At 38.8% G+C, this 13,569-nt stretch overlaps 1 protein-coding gene across 5 annotated transcripts in view; it reads right to left on the bottom strand.

Moving 5' to 3' along the window:
* The window catches only part of LRRC4C (leucine rich repeat containing 4C), a 550,036-nt gene that overhangs the window by 43,373 nt on the left and 493,094 nt on the right, over window positions 1-13,569 (bottom strand). For 3 of the 5 annotated variants that reach the window (XM_026849665.1, XM_026849664.1, XM_026849666.1), the window contains one exon: window positions 12,046-12,178. The exons of 1 other annotated variant lie outside the window; for it this stretch is intronic. The gene's annotated coding sequence lies outside the window, so the exon portion shown is untranslated. Of the gene's footprint in view, window positions 1-1,066; window positions 2,497-12,045; window positions 12,179-13,569 lie in introns of those variants that run through there. One more of the 5 variants, XR_003398498.1, reaches the window with a different exon arrangement.

Below are 13,569 nucleotides of genomic sequence, written 5' to 3'. Positions count from 1 at the left end.
ATCAAAGAAGACCAAAAACTTGTCTTCATAATTAAGGGAGGAAAAAATTGAAAAGGTAATCAAGTCTCCTTCTCCTTTTAAATTATCTAAACAATACCAAGTCAATACCAAAATAAATGTCATATTTTAAGTGCATACCCTTTTCTTTTTGGAGAGAAACTGAACCAGTGTAAAATATGCAAATGAAAGCACAAGTCAGAGCGTCTGAAGTATTTAGTCCTTACCATCCCTCCTCTTTATTCTACCTACTGCCAGAGGCAAAAAAAAAAAAAGGCTTAGGGAGCACCCTCCTTTCTCAGATGCACTGCTGACCTCAACTTGATAGTCTGCTTCCCCTCCATGTGCAGATCTCCAGCTGCTGCTTCTGGGAGTTCTGAGTACGCACTGACAGAGTTTAAATTTCCTAATAATAGCAGGAAAAAGATTGTATATATATTACTTCTAAACCCCTCAAAATAATGTTAGTTCTTTCAGCTGAAAAGACAAGCAGTCAGAAAATATCCCAGACTTTCTTTGTCTGCAGTTCATTTTTTAAGCCATAGTGTGTAGTGAATGACACAAGATCTCAATGGATGGTGAATGTAAGAGAAGGAATGACTAAAACATGATGGTACACTTGAAGATAGCATCATAATCTTTATGTAGATGTATACAGCATAACCATTCCATCCCTCCCATATTCTACAGGAAATAAAAAAGATTTTCTACTATAGCAGTCCTTACAGAAGAACTGCCTTCATTTTGGAGAAGGGAAAGGAAGGAGGTGAAGAAGTATGGCAAATTTCTATTTCAGTGAGGCTTGTCTAAGAAAATGAAGACAGTAAAAAGTAGAGGTGTTAATGGATTGTGTGTACACACTTTTATTATAGTTGTCATATGAGTAACATAGTAAACATCGTTAAAAATATGGTTAAAATATGAATAAAATCATAAAGCTAAGAAGTTCCAAATGAATTTACCATTTTACAGCCCTCACAGATCTAGTTTCATTTTAATATTTATAATCAATATAGGTATATAAAGAGAAGTATAATGGTTGACACAGCTGTCTACATATCCTGTTCAATATAATTTCTTACATGCACTAAATTCATAGGCATGACTAGGCAACAGGCATCCTATTCAAGCGGAAAACATAATGTATAGTAATGAGACTGAATTCGTCTTTTTCATCTGCAGGGCACTGGAGATAACTGGCATTCTTGGTATGACAGTGTGGCAGGCATGATTCTGAGCACCATACATCAACGACTCTACAACCTCCCTCTGATTTGAAGGAATTTAACACTTTTCTTCCAAATAAACCTTAACTATTATAGCCAACAAAGAGCTCCTCTGCATTCTAAATCAGTCCTTCGTCTCTTTCATTTCAGTTGTTTCCAACACTTCTGAAGTTTATGTTTCATCTGTAGTAATATGTAAAGTATCAAACTATATAGATACGATTTAACTGACACTAAAGAAGCTTCTCTCCAAGCTAGCATGAAAACAAAAAGAAACAAAAATTCATGTATATATATCTTCATGTAGCTGAATGGACAGGCAACCTATTACTAAGGCAAAGCTCCAGCACCCCTCTCAAAAGCCAGAGAGCACCTTTCCATCAGAATTCAGAGGTTTCAGATCAGGCTACATTTACAGAAGTGCTTTGTTTTCAGAAAATGTTCATTTTTTTCCTATTTCTCTTGCGTATTCTTTGATGACTCCGGAGATCAGGATTAACAAATGACTGAAAAACATACCGAAATTTGCTTCTGAGACTAAAAGTGGAGGCCATATCGTTCATTATGTTAATAAAATTTTCTCATCTGGATGATCCCTAATTTAGTTTTTACATGTTCCTTGATTATAGCTACGTGTCAACATTTTTTTGTGTGCCTAACTTGAAAACAGAGGAATGAATAATGTGATACCCTATGAGAACAGAATACTGTATCTTTTTTCAGGAAGTCATTTCTAAGCATGATAGAATAAAGACTCCCTGTTATTTCACTCTGCAGACAGCATAGCTTACAGTTTTAATTCTGAAATTCTCACCGAATTCCACATTAGACTCCCTTACAGGAAATTCTTTGTTCACACTTGGCTCAGGAAAATCTGAAACTTTGGCAAGTAGGATAAGTAATGTCTAATATTCCTCCTTTACCAGATCTATTAATTAAGGAAGCTGAAGAACGTATTTGGTAAATTGGAACTGAAAATGCATGCCAGTACATTCAAGCAAAACACTCCTAGGTAGGTTAGATTTACATTTCCCACACATCAGGTTAAATCCCATGAAAATCAGATTTAACTTTTCACATTCTAAAACATTATTCATACTGTGTTTTTAATCAAACAGAAATAGGAAACAAAAAGAGAAAATATACAACTATTGTAAATGGCTGTACACCTGGTTTATTCAGATTTTCTTAGCAGTCTTCAGCTGTTATTTGAATCTCATCAGCTTGTTAACTGGGCCAGTGGAAAGGTCATGAGAAAAACATTTCTGTCTGTCTGAAACAGAACCATTAGAAGAAAAAAGTCTGTGAACATTAGAGAACAAAGTAGCGAGGAAGACAAATTTCCCATACATGGAGTTAAAGAAAGGTGCAAGTTATCATATCTTGGATTAAAATTCAAGAGGTTCTTCAGCTAGCACCGCCTGACCACCTGACTCTGACAGAGTACGGCAGGCACAGTAACGGTGTCATTTTTCGACACAAATTCCTAAAACCAGCATATACTTTCTACTTTTTTGCTGCTAATCATGTTAATTAGAATTTTGATTTAAGCAAGCGAATAACCATTGATTTCACTCTGCAACCATGCAGGATGCATATGAAGCTGGAATTTGTTATTGCTAACAAGATCAATCTGATTTGGTATGCAAGACTCATTTTTCACTTTTTTTCTTTTTGGACCATGACACTTTTTACTTTTTGAAACTCCGTTCTTAAACTACCACCAAGACAGTATCAAATGACAATTTCTACTAAAAGAACACTTCTTTTGCATGCTGCTAATTTTAAGTTCAACTTTTACCTGCGGTAACGGAATGGATTACGGTGGCTCTCAGATCTGTCACTAGTGGATATTTGCCATCCGTACTCATTATTGTGGAACTCAGCAACTAGTTGCAATGGTAAATGTATACTTCAAAGAGTCCAGGACAGGAGAAACAGGAAAATCTATTGCTTACAGCTCAAAACATGCAGACTGTGCAGTGCTGAAACTTCAGTATTCCTAGCAAAACTAAATAGGGATACTCGTGCAACTGGACAATGTTGTTTAGTTTAGCTATTAAGCCCTTGCTATAAAAAATGCTACTTTATCTTTAAGAAAGTGTGCAGGACTGAAGAGAGGGCCATCAGTACCTCTCTGTATTTAACTCCTATGACTAAAGCCGTTCTTCTTTCTTTAGACATGTTAGGATGATTTTCAATTGTAGTATCACAGATCCTCAAAGAGTTATAAAGATATGTGATAATGAATTTAAATAGATTAAGTGGTGCTTTCTGTGGGAAAAAATACACAGATTCCCAGATCAAAGACAGTAGGAAAGAGGTTCTAACTCCTAACTTTCTTAGTGCTTCATCTCTGTGCCTCAGCTTCCTTGTAAAATTGGAGTAATGATCAAACAAGAGGAGCTGAAAAGATAAACAAATGACCTATTCACTTTTAGAATCTACTGCTTCTAAACAGGAAGTCTTGCTAAAGAAACCCATTTCTGAGTGCAGTATTCAGAGAAATTGAGCACTTTTGTGCTGCTTGGTTATTTAATACATTAACCAGCGTACCACCATTTCTGTTATGATGTACTGTATTTTTAAGTAGTGATCAGAGGCTCACTGTGTTCGGAGAGGCACCTCTTGTTACTTTAAACATCTAAAGGAGTTAACGACTGTGAAGTGGTCAAATACTCTTGTAAAAAATAAAACCAAACACAACCAAGCAACATAGCTATAAATCAAGAGGAGTAAATAAATACATTGCTTCCTTCATTGCAGCATCTGAATGATGCAGAGCGCCCTTATTCTGTGATCATATAACTCTTCTCATAAATTACCATCACCACTGCCATAATATAACAATGCTGGAAAACTATTAGGAAATAATATTATGACAATATTTGGTCAGTAAAAACCAATGCTTTAATATATTAGAAATACATTCACAGTTTAGCTGCAGTTCGCCCATGTTAGCTACTACGTTTTACGTTGTATAAAATCGGGTTTGTTTGTACTGCTCATTGGCTTTACAGAAAAAATGCAGGGATTACCCCAGAAATAATTTCTATTTTACTTTAAGACAGTTCAAATATCTGTATGACTGAAATGAACAATGACTTACTGGATTAAAGTAATCTTCAGCCTAAAGAGGCACAGCATATCCAGGTCTGCCTGGGGATGTGGGCTGCCTCTTTGCCATCTGCTTCTAAGTGGGAAGAAGAGAGGACTGTTCTGCTGGAGGGAATTTCTTCCCAAAGGCTGATATCTGGCAGCCGCGGTCCCCACACTGATGCTTAACAGAGCAGTAGGAAGCACTTTCAGCACCTGTGGCTCAAGGTGCAGCTCCTTTGCTGCTACCTGCATACATATTCTTACTTTTTACCTCTAACCCTCCTGTTTCACTGGGATGCATCTTGCTCCCCAACAAAAGACAGGCTTAAAAATAAAACTGAAAGCTTTAACTAGCAAAATTTGAGATTAAGGTTTTAAATAGTGCAAGCAAACAGAGCATTGCAAACAAAAAATAAAAACCAAACCAACCCCATAAAATATTGTTCTAATATATGCTTGCAGTTATGTTTCATTCACAGCCCTCACGCTAATTTCTTTCAGTATGCTCTTGCTCAAAAGCCACATGGTCATGAATTCTGCCCCTTTCCCCAACTTCATGAGGCTCCGCAAGAATAACTTTCTTCTCCAGCGACTCTGATACAGGTTTAAATGCCCTGGGGAGCTTTAGATGCTGTCAGACAAGTTGTGTTGTAAATTGTTTTCATTTTGCTTTCTTAATATTGCCTAAACCAGGCTGTTGATTTGGTAATCTTCAGTTCTTTTTACAGATTTCAGTATCTTCATGATAATTACTATAACAGACATCGGATATAAACAAAAGCTGCTATGCATCTGATCTCTGGTATATTAACAACCTTCTCACAGAGACCTCACCTTCTACAAGTACCGATGTCACATCATTAAAAAGTGAGCTGCTTGATGCATATGCAAGTAAATTCCTTCCCTCCCCTTTAACCTCCTTTAACATGGTTTCTTTTGTCAGAAGAGGTTTATAGTTTGGAGCTGAATTTTATGCCAAATCAACAGCTAATCCTTTGCAATTCCCCAAGATGTCAAGGTAATTAAGGGAAGAAATTTTACTATCTAGTATTTGGATCCACTTTTTTACCACCAACTTTATTCTACAGTAGTCAAAGACAAATTTTCACTAAAATAAGTGTTAAAAATTGCGGAACGGAATCCTGGAATAGGACAGGAACAAGAACATTCAGAGGAAGGTGCCTGAACATTTAGTCTTACAAAGAGTAAATACCCCAAATTGTTCTTCAGTATCAGATAACCACTTTTCTGCCACCTGTCATAATAGAACTTGAGGAATTAAATGAGAAATCAGGAAGATGAACATAATTGGTAAGAAATTAAACAATAATGGAGAAATAGCTATAGAAAACAAGTGACAAATAAACAACATCCAACACTAGAGAGAGGAAGAAAAGAAAGAAGTAAATCGAGACACTGAATCATTGGCATCCTGACACACTGAAGGGCCCAGCTCTGCTACGTTTTTAATGAAGGAGGAATTTCACATAGTAAGTTTAAACAAAAGCATACAACACTTTTCCCCACAAACCAGACCAAATGTATTATATACAGTGTTATCAGCTGTGGAGAGAGCAATGCATATGACACTGAGTAATGAAGGTGAAGGCTACCTGGTAATTCATCTCTTTCATATTTGATTTCTCAGATCATTTCAGTCTATTCTTGTCATGTCACAGTCTTTAGGATTTTTTTGAAATATTGAAGGGATTGCTGCTAAGTTCTCCTGTCTCCATTTGTCTCTTGAGGGTTATTGACTTTGGTTCTGTCTAAGGGTTCTTTCTTCTAAGATAAAACCCTAGAGGTGTCTTGGTGAAAAGGAAAAAAAAAAAAAAAGACTGAACAGAAGCTTCCCAGTTTTCATTTATAGATATAAGGAATATAAAAAATTACTTAGTTGAGCATTCCCTTTGCCTGCTAGCACTGCCTACACAGTTTTGCATGCACATGCTTTGTGACTGTAGTCTTATTAATCACCAGCTGTGTAGAGATAGTTTTGCACACACAGGTCAGTATCTATAACCACTCAAAATACCAGCTTTGTTCTAAACATGGCTATGCAAATTGTGATTAGGTAAAAAGAACTTCTGGTTTGATTTGAATATCTCATTTCTTCTGTCCATTCCAAACTCTGACACATGCTTCATTCTCAAATGGAGATTTTAATTATATTTAAGAACATAATTCATTGTGAAGCTGTATACCCTTCACTTAATTTGAAACGTTTGAACTTTTCCATGAATGATATAACACACTGGTTTCTTAGCTGTTAGAAAGGGAAAAATTACAAAACCAAACCCAGCATTGGCTATTATGACTTTACTATAAATACCCTTGAAGGGGCACAGCAATAGTCACAAATATAAAACTGAGAACCATTCATCAAAAAAAAAAAAAAAAAAAAAAAAAAAAAAAAAAAAAAGAAGTATTTATCACACAGAACAGCAAAATGCAGCCACTTGTAAACTGACCAGCCAAAGAAATGCACAGAAAGAGCTCAATTTTCTGGAACAACATGAAACTTTTGTAGTTCCCACAGAAGCAGAATCTGGTCAGAATTCAAAAATACGTACTTAGTACTGATATCAGATCAATATCATTAGAGTCCAATGAAGATGAAAACCTCTTACTGAAAATAAAAATTACCTTTTACCATCAAGATTTCAAGTTATATTAAAACAGCAGTCTTATCTTACCCTTCCTTCAGTCAAAATGGCATTTCCAACAATAGTTCACATGAAACACAATTTAAGCAGTGAATCAGAGACTCAGAAATCAATCCTTTAAGCTTCCTGTTTCTCATTAAGGGTAGGGATGGAGAAGTTCAATCTTTATTTAGTATGTTGCAGATGAAGATATCACAGTGTTATCTAATTTCAGTTTCTGTATTTGCCCTGAGGGGTTTTCCCAGTGTAGAGCCTGGAATCCAAACTGTTCTCTATGGCACTGAGGTTAGACTCATAGAATCACAGAATCGTAAAATATCTCAGGTTGGAAAGGACCCATAAGGATCATCAAGTCTGATTCCCTGTTTCTCACAGGCCTATTTAAAATTAAACCATATGACTAAGAGCATTGTCCAGACACTCCTTGAACTCTGACAGGCTTTGCCATGACCATTTCCCTGGGGATCCTGTTCCAGTGACTGACCACCACCATCTCTATAAAGAACTTTTTCCTAATGTCCAATCTGAACTTCTCCTGATGCAGCTTTGTTCCATTTCCTCATGTCCTACCTCTGGTCACCAGAGAGAGGAGATCAGCACCTCCCCTACCACTGCCCCCCTTGAGGAAGTTGTAGACTACGATCAGGTCACCCCTCAGCCTTCTCTTCTCTAAGCTGAACAACCCCAGTGACTTCAGCTGCTCCTCATAAATCTTGCCCTCAGGACCCTTCACCATCTTCCTTGCCCTCCTCTGGACCCTCTAATAATTCAATGTCCTTCTTATACTGAGGCACACGAAACTGCACACAGTACTCAAGATGGGGCTGTACCAGTGCAGAGTGGGACAGTGACCTCCCTTGATGGCCTAGCTGTGCTGCGCTTGATGCATCCCAGGACATGGTTGGCCCTTTTTAGCTGCCAGAGTACACTTGGTTCATATTCAACTTGCCATCAACACAGATCTCTGGATCTCATTCCATAGGGCTGCTCTCCAGCCTCTCATCCTCCAGTTAATCACTATATCCCCAATATAACCAGGTGGAACAGTCAACACCTGCTCCTGTTAAATTTCATATGGTTGGTGATTTCCCCGCTCTCTAGTCGATCCAGATATTACTGTAATTCCTCTCCACCCTCAAGGGAGTCCACAGCTCCTCCTACTTTAGTATCATCAACAAACTTAATGTACATTTGACTCCTGCATCCAGATAACTTCTAAAAATATTAAAGATCATTGGCCCTAAAATTGAACCCCAGGGAACCCCACTGTGACTGGCCACCGGCCCGATGTAGCCCCATTTACTACAACTCTTTGAGCCTGACCCATCAGCCAATTGTTTACCCAGTGTATTATGGACTTGCATAGCTGTGTGTTGGACATTTTGTCCAGAAGGACACTGTGAGAGATGGGATCAAAAGCTTTGCTAAAATCCCAAAACCCCACATCTACTGGCTTCCCTTGGTCAGCTAGATGGGTGACCTTGTCATAAAAGGAAATTTAGTTAATTAAACAGGACGTTCCCCTCATGAACCCATATTTGCTATGACCAATGACTGCATTATCTCTCAAGTGTTCTTCAATAACTCCCATAATAACCTTCTCCATAATTTTATCAGGCATTGAAGTGAGACTGACAGGCCTGTGATTACCAGGGTCCTTCTTCGTAAAAAATTGGACATTTTCCAGGTTCCATTCAACTGGGACCTCTCCAGACTCCCAAGACCACTGAAAAATAATGGAGAGAGGCCCTGCAATAAGAGCCAGCTTTTTCAGTACTGTTGTGAATCCCATCGGGTCCCATAGATTTATACGCATCCAGTTGGAGCAGCAAGTTCAGGGTTGGCTGGGAGTTTATCATCTCTTCCAACACAGGGCTCTGCGTGTCCCAGGGCCCATCACTGGTGTTAAAGACAGATGTGAAGGTATTAAATGTCTCTGCTTTGTCTATATCCCTATTTGTGAGGTGGCCAGCCTCATCAAGTAATGGACAATGTTATTTCTGATCCTCTTTTTGATGTCAACCTATCTTTGTTGTCCTTCACAGTGATGGCCAGCTTGAACTCTAAGCAATCTTTGGCTGCATGAATTTTCTCCTTACAGGGGCAAACAGCATCTCTGTAGTCCTCCCATGTCATTTGTCCTTGGTTCTGATGTCCGTACACTTTCCTTTTCTGACTAAGTTCTAGAAGATCCCTGCTCAGCCAAGTCAGCCTTCTGCCCAACTTGCTTGACTTCTGACACTGGAATTGCCTGTTCCTGCGCTCTTAAGAGATGTCTCTTAAAACATGACCAACATTCATGGACCTCAGTACTTTCAAAAGCAAATTCCCAGTGGAGCTTACTAACTAGTTTCTTCAGCAGTCTGAAATCTGCTCTCCCCATATCCAGGGCCAAAGTTTTGCTGGCAGTTTTTCTCCTATTGCCTATGACTCGCAACTCAACTACTTCATGGTCACCCTGACCAAGACAGCCACCAATCACCACGTCGCCCATGAGTCCCCCTCTGTTTACAACTAAGAAATCGAGGAGGGCAGCTTTCCTTGTTGGCTCCCTTAGTACCTGCACCAAAAAGTCATCTTCAATGTGCTTCAGAAATTTTCTGGACCTGTTTGTGTCCACTGTATGATATTCCCAGTTGATGTATGAGAAATTGAAATCATCCGTAAGGACAAGGGTAGTTGATCTAGAGATCAACTTCATCAGTTCCTTGTAGAATAATTCATTGCTGTAATCATCTTGGCTGGGTAGTCAATAACAGACTCCCACAACAACATCCACTTTATTGGTTTTACCCTTCAACCTTACCCAGAGGTTCTCAACCATGTCATCACCAACTGTAAGCACCATACAACCCAATGCCCCCCTCACATACAGCACCACCCCGATGCCTCACCTGCCCTGCCTACCCCTCCTGAGGAGCCTATAACCATCCATCACGACACACCAGTCACAGGACTCATCCCACCAACTACTGCTTATGTCAATGATGTGTCTGGGACTGGCCAAAGCCAGCTCCTTGCGTTTATTCCTCATTCAGTGTGCATTAGTATGAAAGCATTTCAAATGTGCTACAGTGTACTCAGCACATTGTGGAGCAGACTAAAGGTCTACCAGGTCATCCCTCAAACATTTGTGTGCCACTCCAAGGCTTATCTCTAGCAAGCCTGGTTTTATACCTTTCCCTCTTCACATCTAGTCTAAAGATCTTTCAGTGAGCCCTGCTAACTCTTGCGCAAAGACACTTTTTCCCCTTTGAGAAAGGATTATCACAACAGCATCAATAAACAAACATTACAGAACTTCCATGACGGTCTACAAAATTTGTAGGTAGAAAGATGCACCCAAGAAGACCCTGGAACACAGCTGGGGACGGATGCTAGATCCTCTGGATATCAGATGAGTTCCAACCATAAATAAGCTATTCTTGTCTTTTGATTACAGAAAATTACCTAAAATCAATTGGTGGGGTTTTTTTGTAAAGACTACCGGACCCTCTTTAACAAAAAGCCACATTAACTCATTTCTTCTACATCACAGAAAACCAAATTAGGTCTAGAGAACATAAGTCCAATTGATTCGTAACAACTGTGAGTGGAAGAGTCTTGAAAAGCAGATTATATACTGAGAACTACCACCATTTGTATAAATGCAGGAGGCAAGACCTATGCTTACTCTCACTTTCTTATATCAAACCTTTCTTCTGTCACAAATGCATTTATAATTTCTCCCAGGTAATAAAGTAGTTTCTTTTCGTTCCAGGGGGGAAAATTTTAGACTCTCTACCACAGCTATGTGTTATACAAAAGCATAACTCTTGATAATGTTATATGAGTGCAGATTGGCCTGTTTTCTGTCAGCTGCCAAGCCTGATGAAGCATGGAAACAATTTGTGAATTGCAACACTAGAATCTCTGAATGGTTTTAATTAATGAATACCAGGGAGCTGGAGGTTGCTCACCAGCAACAAAAAGGAAGGTATTTCCCAGAGATATTTGAAAGCCTAACCTAGTACTCAACCAGCCAAAACATCTATACTCCCGAGCAAAGAAAAAAGCTTTCCAAATTAAATGATGCTTTGTGCTTTTTTGGTATGTCATGAGATGTGGGAATAGGTCCTTATGAAAACTTCTGTATTAAAAATCCTATTTTATTTTCCACCAGTGTGATTTTCCATTGTCAATATTCTTACCCTCTGCATATATTAAGGCACATTAATAAATGAAAGCAGCAAGTCTGCCTGTCAGATATTTCATCATGTACCATGGGAAATGATTGGTTTAGGATGAGTGGACAAAATCTGTTTGTTCAGCAAACTTAATTTTAGCTGAGGGCCAATGAATGCGTGCATAGCATGGACATACTGAAAGTTAACTGGGCTCAGAAATATACCATCTAGCTGAGCGTTTTAGACAGCAGAGAAAGTGTTCTGGTACTTCATGGCTCAACTCTACCTCCTTACATGAAGGAAGAAGCATTACAGTTACACTGAAGGATGACAGATCTTTAGTTCGCAAATTCTCTTGGACTTCTGAAATGCTAACAAGAAAAACATCCATAGTTATGGCTTCAGGGGAGAAAGAGAGTCTTACAAACATAAGAGTTAAGCCTGGAAGGTGAGACTGAAATAAGCCAACCAAACAAGAATACGTATAGTTAAAAATAAAGCTGATAACTCTCCCTGTGAAACAATGCTTTATTATGCCAAATTGCTATATGCTGATAGGCTGGCACTTGCACGAGTTTTAAGTCCTATAAGAAACTTCTTGGCAAGTTACTGTAAATTTGTGATTTGCATTCTCTAACAGGTCCACAGGAAGACAAGAAAACCCCTGTATAAGATATAGCCTCCAAATTCTTCCTCACGCAGGGAAGGGAGTTAAAACTCAGTGCACTTTAAGAAGCTCTTGGAAGATTTCGAGAAGACTCCATGTGAACGCTGGGACAGCCTCAAAGCTATGTGCTCCCGTTCCCTACCTGCTCTCCGCCATGCATCCCAGCCATGATATCCCTGGAGCCTGAAAAGCTGACTGCATAACAGTATCCTAGCATGAATTACCTTTTCAGTAGGTTTACCGTCTTGGGAGGTGATGCTTCTCCTCGCTTCCCAAACTACCCCTGGAACTTCTCATCCTACTAGCCCATTGGAGACTGTTCCACAGAGCTGCCTGGACCCCCCCACAGCATCCACCCTGCGGAAGAAACAAATATTGAGAAACCATGATGCAGTAATTAAATCTTCTAGACACATAATTTGAAGATACTGGGGAGAAAAACTAGACTAAAACATGATATAGAGCTGTCATTACACAATTTGAGAAGGAAAGGGAGTTGTAGGATTACAGTGTCTCCTCAATGTACTTGTCTGTATAATACAGCTGCTGAAGGCACAGTTAATTTCAAGAAGACTTTAAAAGACACAACTGTAAGCAGAGATTTCAAAGGCAGCAATTATTCAATGCTGTGATCACCCAACCTCATATATGAGAAACTTGCCTATTAGAAATTCCTGTATTTATGCATGCTTAGCAGTAATAGGAAGAGTGTGTATGTTACTGCTATATTTCTGTAATGAGTAGCTTCATCATATATCATATAGGGTATGGTGGTAGGAATTAGGTCTTTCTCTGTCATTAGTGACAGTGAAACACAGACACATATTGAGGGCAAGGTATACCATCCAGCACTGGAAACTTCATTTAGAGGCTTACATGCTCATTGTGGTAAAAATGAAAATTGGACAAAAGTGTAAAAATTAATTACTCTGCTAAATTGTTTTCAAGTTGTAGCCTGGATATACTGCAACAAATTCCTGTTTTAGTCAATGAATAAATAAACATTAGAAATAATAATCACACATACAATTTCAGCTTGAAAACACTGATAGGAATGAGATACAAAACAGGCCTTTTATTTCAGATCTTTTAAAAACATTGTTCATTTACCAAAGCAAAATAAATTCTACTGTCTCTTGTTTATGATAAAAGACAGTTGAATAAATGGTGACTCCAGATAACCCATAAGTCGCTGATTCTGTTTTTCAGAGACCTGCCTGCTCTCTATCCCTTTGGCCTCGGCTGCCTAGCAACCTCCACAGAGCTTTCTTAGTCTATACTAATTCTGGAGAGTTTTCATTTATATATTTATTTATGAGAATGCCTATAAGGAGGATACAGAAACAAACAGCTGTTTGTTCCTTCCTTCTAACATTGGACTCCAAACATGTCACCTCAGTGTCTCAGCAAAGGACACTGTCTTTGGTTTTGCAGGTACCTACCTCCTTGAAATTTCTTGGGAACTACGCAAATCCCATTTTCCATGAGACAAAAGCCGAGTCACTGTAGGAAACTCCTGATGTAATAGGCACTGATATTTCTTGTTGATTTGATTCTTTGATAAGCTTTTTCACCCTGAAATACCAGGTGTTTATATAAGGCTCCCATTTTTATGAAGCCTGGAGCTTTTACTTAACATGAAGACAGAGTTTGTGCTGCTGTACTGGGTCACCAGTAGTTCCTGCATCATCCAAACACTGCAGGGAAATGGAGATTAAAACTGATCTCCTGCTGTGTCTGTGAGTCAG

Source organism: Athene cunicularia, assembly GCF_003259725.1.
Source record: "Athene cunicularia isolate RWA chromosome 5 unlocalized genomic scaffold, athCun1 chr5_part1, whole genome shotgun sequence".
Lineage (NCBI taxonomy): Eukaryota > Metazoa > Chordata > Aves > Strigiformes > Strigidae > Athene > Athene cunicularia.
The sequence above is the reverse complement of the archived record's forward strand: the minus strand, read 5'-3'. Positions and strand labels throughout refer to the sequence as shown.